Raw genomic sequence first — 9,501 nt, 5'->3', positions numbered from 1 at the left:
CATTAGTCCCTTTGACTCGTTGTGTAAAACATTTGTCCTTGTTAATTAATCCTTGTGACTCGTTGTGAACCATTTGTCCTTGTTCATTAGTCATTGTGACTCGTTTTGTAAATCATTTGTTCTAGTTCATTAGTCATTGTAACTCGTTGTGTGAATCATTTGTCTTAGTTCATTATTTATTATGACTCGTTGTGTGAATCATTTGTCCTTGTCCATTAGTCCCTTTGACTCGTTGTGTAAATCATTTGTCCTTGTTAATAAGTCCTTGTGACTCTTTGTGTGAACCATTTGTCCTTGTTCATTAGTCATTGAAACTCCTTGTATGAATCATTCGTTCTAGTTCATTAGTCATTTTGACTCGTTGTGTGAATCATTTGTCCTTGTTAATTATTCTTTGTGACTCGTTGTGTGAACCATTTGTCCTAGTTCATTATTCATTATGACTCGTTGTGTGAATTATTTGTCCTTGTTCATTAGTCCCTTTGACTCGTTGTGTAAAACATTTGTCCTAGTTAATTAATCCTTGTGACTCGTGTACCATTTGTCCTTGTTCATTAGTCATTGTGACTCGTTTTGTAAATCATTTGTTCTAGTTCATTAGTCATTGTGACTCGTTGTGTGAATCATTTGATTTAGTTCATTATTCATTATGACTCGTTGTGTGAATCATTTGTCCTTGTCCATTAGTTCCTTTGACTCGTTGTGTAAATCATTTGTCCTTGTTAATTAGTCCTTGTGTGAACCATTTGTCCTTGTTCATCCGTACTTGTGAATCGTTGTGAACCATTTGTCCTTGTTCATTTGTCATTGTGACTCGTTGTGTAAATCATTTTATCTAGTTCATTAGTCATTGTGACTCGTTGTCTGAATTATTTGTCCTTGTTCATTAGTCCCTTTGACTCGTTGTGTAAAACATTTGTCCTTGTTAATTAATCCTCGTGACTCGTTGTGAACCATTTGTCCTTGTTCATTAGTCATTGTGACACGTTTTGTAAATCATTTGTTCTAGTTCATTAGTCATTGTGACTCGTTGTGTGAATCATTTGTCTTAGTTCATTATTCATTATGACTCGTTGTGTGAACCATTTATCCTTGTCCATTAGTCCCTTTAAGTCGTGTAAATCATTTGTCCTTGTTAATTAGTCCTTGTGACTCCTTGTGTGAACCATTTGTCCTTGTTCATTCGTCCTTGTGACTCATTGTGAACCATTTGTTCTTGTTCATTAGTCATTTTGACTTGTTGTGTAAATCATTTGTTATAGATCATTAGTCCTTATGACTCGTTGTGTGAACCATTTGTTCTTGTTCATTAGTCCTTGTGACTCATTGTGTGAACCATTTGTTCTTTTTCATTAGTCCATTTGACTCGTTGTGTGAATCATTTGTCCTTGTTCATTAGTCCTTGTGATTCATTGTGTGAACCACTTGTCCTTGTTCATTAGTCATTGAAACTCCTTGTATGAATCATTTGTTCTAGTTCATTAGTCATTGTGACTCGTTGTGTGAATCATTTGTCCTTGTTAATTATTCCTTATGACTCGTTGTGTGAACCATTTGTCCTAGTTCATTATTCATTATGACTCGTTGTGTGAATTATTTGTCCTTGTTCATTAGTCCCTTTGATTCGTTGTGTAAAGCATTTGTCCTTGTTAATTAGTCCTTGTGATTCGTTGTGTGAACCATTTGTCCTTGTTCATTAGTCATTGAAACTCCTTGTATGAATCATTTGTTCTAGTTCATTAGTCATTGTGACTCGTTGTGTGAATCATTTGTCCTTGTTAATTATTCCTTGTGACTCGTTGTGTGAACCATTTTTCCTAGTTCATTAATCATTATGACTCGTTGTGTGAATTATATGTCTTTGTTCATTAGTCCCTTTGACTCGTTGTGTAAAACATTTGTCCTTGTTAATTAATCCTTGTGACTCGTTGTGAACCATTTGTCCTTGTTCATTAGTCATTGTGACTCGTTTTGTAAATCATTTGTTCTAGTTCATTAGTCATTGTAACTCGTTGTGTGAATCATTTGTCTTAGTTCATTATTCATTATGACTCGTTGTGTGAATCATTTGTCCTTGTCCCCATTAGTCCCTTTGACTCGTTGTGTAAATCATTTGTCCTTTTTAATTAGTCCTTGTGACTCCTTGTGTGAACCATTAGTCCTTGTTCATTAGTCATTGTGATTCGTTATGTAAATCATTTGTTCTAGTTCATTAGTCATTGTGACTCGTTGTGTGAATCATTTGATTTAGTTCATTATTCATTATGACTCGTTGTGTGAATCATTTGTCCTTGTTAATTATTCCTTGTGACTCGTTGTGTGAACCATTTGTCCTAGTTCATTATTCATTATGACTCGTTGTGTGAATTATTTGTCCTTGTTCATTAGTCCCTTTGATTCGTTGTGTAAAGCATTTGTCCTTGTTAATTAGTCCTTGTGATTCGTTGTGTGAACCATTTGTCCTTGTTCATTAGTCATTGAAACTCCTTGTATGAATCAATTGTTCTAGTTCATTAGTGATTGTGACTCGTTGTGTGAATCATTTGTCCTTGTTAATTATTCCTTATGACTCGTTGTGTGAACCCATTGTCCTAGTTCATTATTCATTATGACTCGTTGTGTGAATTATTTGTCCTTGTTCATTAGTCCCTTTGACTCGTTGTGTAAAGCATTTGTCCTTGTTAATTAGTCCTTGTGATTCGTTGTGTGAACCATTTGTCCTTGTTCATTAGTCATTGAAACTCCTTGTATGAATCATTTGTTCTAGTTCATTAGTCATTGTGACTCGTTGTGTGAATCATTTGTCCTTGTTAATTATTCCTTGTGACTCGTTGTGTGAACCATTTGTCCTAGTACATTATTCATTATGACTCGTTGTGTGAATTATTTGTCCTTGTTCATTAGTCCCTTTGACTCGTTGTGTAAAACATTTGTCCTAGTTAATTAATCCTTGTGACTCGTGTACCATTTGTCCTTGTTCATTAGTCATTGTGATTCGTTATGTAAATCATTTGTTCTAGTTCATTAGTCATTGTGACTCGTTGTGTGAATCATTTGATTTAGTTCATTATTCATTATGACTCGTTGTGTGAATCATTTGTCCTTGTCCATTAGTTCCTTTGACTCGTTGTGTAAATCATTTATCCTTGTTAATTAGTCCTTGTGTGAACCATTTGTCCTTGTTCATTCGTCCTTGTGACTTGTTGTGAACCATTTGTCCTTGTTCATTTGTCATTGTGACTCGTTGTGTAAATCATTTGTTCTAGTTCATTAGTCATTGTGACTCGTTGTGTGAATCATTTGTCCTTGTTAATTATTCCTTGTGACTCGTTGTGTGAACCATTTGTCCTTGTTCATTAGTCATTGAAACTCCTTGTATGAATCATTTGTTCTAGTTCATTAGTCATTGTGACTCGTTGTGTGAATCATTTGTCTTTGTTAATTATTCATTGTGACTCGTTGTGTGAACCATTTTTCCTAGTTCATTAATCATTATGACTCGTTGTGTGAATTATATGTCCTTGTTCATTAGTCCCTTTGACTCGTGTAAAACATTTGTCCTTGTTAATTAATCCTTGTGACTCGTTGTGAACCATTTGTCCTTGTTCATTAGTCATTGTGACTCGTTTTGTAAATCATTTGTTCTAGTTCATTAGTCATTGTAACTCGTTGTGTGAATCATTTGTTTTAGTTCATTATTTATTATGACTCGTTGTGTGAATCATTTGTCCTTGTCCATTAGTCCCTTTGACTCGTTGTGTAAATCATTTGTCCTTGTTAATAAGTCCTTGTGACTCTTTGTGTGAACCATTTGTCCTTGTTCATTAGTCATTGAAACTCCTTGTATGAATCATTCGTTCTAGTTCATTAGTCATTTTGACTCGTTGTGTGAATCATTTGTCCTTGTTAATTATTCCTTGTGACTCGTTGTGTGAACCATTTGTAATAGTTCATTATTCATTATGACTCGTTGTGTGAATTATTTGTCCTTGTTCATTAGTCCCTTTGACTCGTTGTGTAAAACATTTGTCCTAGTTAATTAATCCTTGTGACTCATGTACCATTTGTCCTTGTTCATTAGTCATTGTGACTCGTTTTGTAAATCATTTGTTCTAGTTCATTAGTCATTGTGACTCGTTGTGTGAATCATTTGATTTAGTTCATTATTCATTATGACTCGTTGTGTGAATCATTTGTCCTTGTCCATTAGTTCCTTTGACTCGTTGTGTAAATCATTTGTCCTTGTTAATTAGTCCTTGTGTGAACCATTTGTCCTTGTTCATCCGTACTTGTGAATCGTTGTGAACCATTTGTCCTTGTTCATTTGTCATTGTGACTCGTTGTGTAAATCATTTTATCTAGTTCATTAGTCATTGTGACTCGTTTTGTGAATTATTTGTCCTTGTTCATTAGTCCCTTTGACTCGTTGTGTAAAACATTTGTCCTTGTTAATTAATCCTCGTGACTCGTTGTGAACCATTTGTCCTTGTTCATTAGTCATTGTGACACGTTTTGTAAATCATTTGTTCTAGTTCATTAGTCATTGTGACTCGTTGTGTGAATCATTTGTCTTAGTTCATTATTCATTATGACTCGTTGTGTGAACCATTTATCCTTGTCCATTAGTCCCTTTAAGTCGTGTAAATCATTTGTCCTTGTTAATTAGTCCTTGTGACTCCTTGTGTGAACCATTTGTCCTTGTTCATTCGTCCTTGTGACTCATTGTGAACCATTTGTTCTTGTTCATTAGTCATTTTGACTTGTTGTGTAAATCATTTGTTATAGATCATTAGTCCTTATGACTCGTTGTGTGAACCATTTGTTCTTGTTCATTAGTCCTTGTGACTCATTGTGTGAACCATTTGTTCTTTTTCATTAGTCCTTTTGACTCGTTGTGTGAATCATTTGTCCTTGTTCATTAGTCCTTGTGATTCATTGTGTGAACCATTTGTCCTTGTTCATTAGTCATTGAAACTCCTTGTATGAATCATTTGATCTAGTTCATTAGTCATTGTGACTCGTTGTGTGAATCATTTGTCCTTGTTAATTATTCCTTCTGACTCGTTGTGTGAACCATTTGTCCTAGGTCATTATTCATTATTACTCGTTGTGTGAATTATTTGTCCTTGTTCATTAGTCCCTTTGACTCGTTGTGTAAAACATTTGTCCTTGTTAATTAATCCTCGTGACTCGTTGTGAACCATTTGTCCTTGTTCATTAGTCATTGTGACTTGTTTTGTAAATCATTTGTTCTAGTTCATTAGTCATTGTGACTCGTTGTGTGAATCATTTGTCATAGTTCATTATTCATTATGACTCGTTGTGTGAATCATTTGTCCTTGTCCATTAGTTCCTTTGACTCGTTGTGTAAATCATTTATCCTTGTTAATTAGTCCTTGTGTGAACCATTTGTCCTTATTCATTCGTCCTTGTGACTCGTTGTGAACCATTTGTCCTTGTTCATTTGTCATTGTGACTCGTTGTGTAAATCATTTGTTCTAGTTCATTAGTCATTGTGACTCGTTGTGTGAATCATTTGTCCTTGTTAATTATTCCTTGTGACTCGTTGTGTGAACCATTTGTCCTTGTTCATTAGTCATGGAAACTCCTTGTATGAATCATTTGTTCTAGTTCATTAGTCATTGTGACTCGTTGTGTGAATCATTTGTCCTTGTTAATTATTCCTTGTGACTCGTTGTGTGAACCATTTTTCCTAGTTCATTAATCATTATGACTCGTTGTGTGAATTATATGTCTTTGTTCATTAGTCCCTTTGACTCGTTGTGTAAAACATTTGTCCTTGTTAATTAATCCTTGTGACTCGTTGTGAACCATTTGTCCTTGTTCATTAGTCATTGTGACTCGTTTTGTAAATCATTTGTTCTAGTTCATTAGTCATTGTAACTCGTTGTGTGAATCATTTGTCTTAGTTCATTATTCATTATGACTCGTTGTGTGAATCATTTGTCCTTGTCCCCATTAGTCCCTTTGACTCGTTGTGTAAATCATTTGTCCCTGTTAATTAGTCCTTGTGACTCCTTGTGTGAACCATTAGTCCTTGTTCATTAGTCATTGTGATTCGTTATGTAAATCATTTGTTCTAGTTCATTAGTCATTGTGACTCGTTGTGTGAATCATTTGATTTAGTTCATTATTCATTATGACTCGTTGTGTGAATCATTTGTCCTTGTCCATTAGTTCCTTTGACTCGTTGTGTAAATCATTTATCCTTGTTAATTAGTCCTTGTGTGAACCATTTGTCCTTATTCATTCGTCCTTGTGACTCGTTGTGAACCATTTGTCCTTGTTCATTTGTCATTGTGACTCGTTGTGTAAATCATTTGTTCTAGTTCATTAGTCATTGTGACTCGTTGTGTGAATCATTTGTCCTTGTTAATTATTCCTTGTGACTCGTTGTGTGAACCATTTGTCCTTGTTCATTAGTCATGGAAACTCCTTGTATGAATCATTTGTTCTAGTTCATTAGTCATTGTGACTCGTTGTGTGAATCATTTGTCCTTGTTAATTATTCCTTGTGACTCGTTGTGTGAACCATTTTTCCTAGTTCATTAATCATTATGACTCGTTGTGTGAATTATATGTCTTTGTTCATTAGTCCCTTTGACTCGTTGTGTAAAACATTTGTCCTTGTTAATTAATCCTTGTGACTCGTTGTGAACCATTTGTCCTTGTTCATTAGTCATTGTGACTCGTTTTGTAAATCATTTGTTCTAGTTCATTAGTCATTGTAACTCGTTGTGTGAATCATTTGTCTTAGTTCATTATTCATTATGACTCGTTGTGTGAATCATTTGTCCTTGTCCCCATTAGTCCCTTTGACTCGTTGTGTAAATCATTTGTCCCTGTTAATTAGTCCTTGTGACTCCTTGTGTGAACCATTAGTCCTTGTTCATTAGTCATTGTGATTCGTTATGTAAATCATTTGTTCTATTTCATTAGTCATTGTGACTCGTTGTGTGAATCATTTGATTTAGTTCATTATTCATTATGACTCGTTGTGTGAATCATTTGTCCTTGTTAATTATTCCTTGTGACTCGTTGTGTGAACCATTTGTCCTAGTTCATTATTCATTATGACTCGTTGTGTGAATTATTTGTCCTTGTTCATTAGTCCCTTTGATTCGTTGTGTAAAGCATTTGTCCTTGTTAATTAGTCCTTGTGATTCGTTGTGTGAACCATTTGTCCTTGTTCATTAGTCATTGAAACTCCTTGTATGAATCAATTGTTCTAGTTCATTAGTGATTGTGACTCGTTGTGTGAATCATTTGTCCTTGTTAATTATTCCTTATGACTCGTTGTGTGAACCCTTTGTCCTAGTTCATTATTCATTATGACTCGTTGTGTGAATTATTTGTCCTTGTTCATTAGTCCCTTTGACTCGTTGTGTAAAGCATTTGTCCTTGTTAATTAGTCCTTGTGATTCGTTGTGTGAACCATTTGTCCTTGTTCATTAGTCATTGAAACTCCTTGTATGAATCATTTGTTCTAGTTTATTAGTCATTGTGACTCGTTGTGTGAATCATTTGTCCTTGTTAATTATTCCTTGTGACTCGTTGTGTGAACCATTTGTCCTAGTACATTATTCATTATGACTCGTTGTGTGAATTATTTGTCCTTGTTCATTAGTCCCTTTGACTCGTTGTGTAAAACATTTGTCCTAGTTAATTAATCCTTGTGACTCGTGTACCATTTGTCCTTGTTCATTAGTCATTGTGATTCGTTATGTAAATCATTTGTTCTAGTTCATTAGTCATTGTGACTCGTTGTGTGAATCATTTGATTTAGTTCATTATTCATTATGACTCGTTGTGTGAATCATTTGTCCTTGTCCATTAGTTCCTTTGACTCGTTGTGTAAATCATTTATCCTTGGTAATTAGTCCTTGTGTGAACCATTTGTCCTTGTTCATTCGTCCTTGTGACTTGTTGTGAACCATTTGTCCTTGTTCATTTGTCATTGTGACTCGTTGTGTAAATCATTTGTTCTAGTTCATTAGTCATTGTGACTCGTTGTGTGAATCATTTGTCCTTGTTAATTATTCCTTGTGACTCGTTGTGTGAACCATTTGTCCTTGTTCATTAGTCATTGAAACTCCTTGTATGAATCATTTGTTCTAGTTCATTAGTCATTGTGACTCGTTGTGTGAATCATTTGTCCTTGTTAATTATTCATTGTGACTCGTTGTGTGAACCATTTTTCCTAGTTCATTAATCATTATGACTCGTTGTGTGAATTATATGTCCTTGTTCATTAGTCCCTTTGACTCGTTGTGTAAAACATTTGTCCTTGTTAATTAATCCTTGTGACTCGTTGTGAACCATTTGTCCTTGTTCATTAGTCATTGTGACTCGTTTTGTAAATCATTTGTTCTAGTTCATTAGTCATTGTAACTCGTTGTGTGAATCATTTGTCTTAGTTCATTATTTATTATGACTCGTTGTGTGAATCATTTGTCCTTTTCCATTAGTCCCTTTGACTCGTTGTGTAAATCATTTGTCCTTGTTAATAAGTCCTTGTGACTCTTTGTGTGAACCATTTGTCCTTGTTCATTCGTTCTTGTGACTCGTTGTGAACCATTTGTCCTTGTTCATTAGTCATTGTGACTCGTTGGGTAAATCATTTGTTCTAGTTTATTAGTCCTTATGACTCGTTGTGTGAACCATTTGTTCTTCTTCATTAGTCCTTGTGACTCGTTGTGTCAACCATTTGCTCTTTTTCATTAGTCCTTGTGACTCGTTGTGTGAATCATTTGTCCTTGTTCATTAGTCCTTGTGACTCGTTGTGTGAACCATTTGTCCTTGTTCATTAATCATTGTGACTCCTTGTGTGAATCATTTGTTCTAGTTCATTAGTCATTGTGACTCGTTGTGTGAATCATTTGTTCTAGTTCACTATTCATTATGACTCGTTGTGTGAATTATTTGTCCTTGTTCATTAGTCCCTTTGACTCGTTGTGTAAAGCATTTGTCCTTGTTGATTACTCCTTGTGATTCGTTGTGTGAACCATTTGTCCTTGTTCATTAGTCATTGAAACTACTTGTATGAATCATTTCTTCTACTTCATTAGTCATTGTGACTCGTTGTGTGAATCATTTGTCCTTGTTAATTATTCCTTATGACTCGTTGTGTGAACCATTTGTCCTAGTTCACTATTCATTATGACTCGTTGTGTGAATTATTTGTCCTTGTTCATTAGTCCCTTTGACTCGTTGTGTAAATCATTTGTCCTTGTTAATTAGTCCTTGTAAATCGTTGTGTGAACCATTTGTCCTTGTTCATTAGTCATTGAAACTCCTTGTATGAATCATTCGTTCTAGTTCATTAGTCATTTTGACTCGTTGTGTGAATCATTTGTCCTTGTTAATTATTCCTTGTGACTCGTTGTGTGAACCATTTGTCCTAGTTCATTATTCATTATGACTCGTTGTGTGAATTATTTGTCCTTGTTCATTAGTCCCTTTGACTCGTTGTGTAAAACA

This window comes from Silene latifolia, unplaced genomic scaffold, assembly GCF_048544455.1.
Source record: "Silene latifolia isolate original U9 population unplaced genomic scaffold, ASM4854445v1 scaffold_128, whole genome shotgun sequence".
NCBI lineage: Eukaryota > Viridiplantae > Streptophyta > Magnoliopsida > Caryophyllales > Caryophyllaceae > Silene > Silene latifolia.
Note: the sequence above shows the minus strand (reverse complement) of the source record.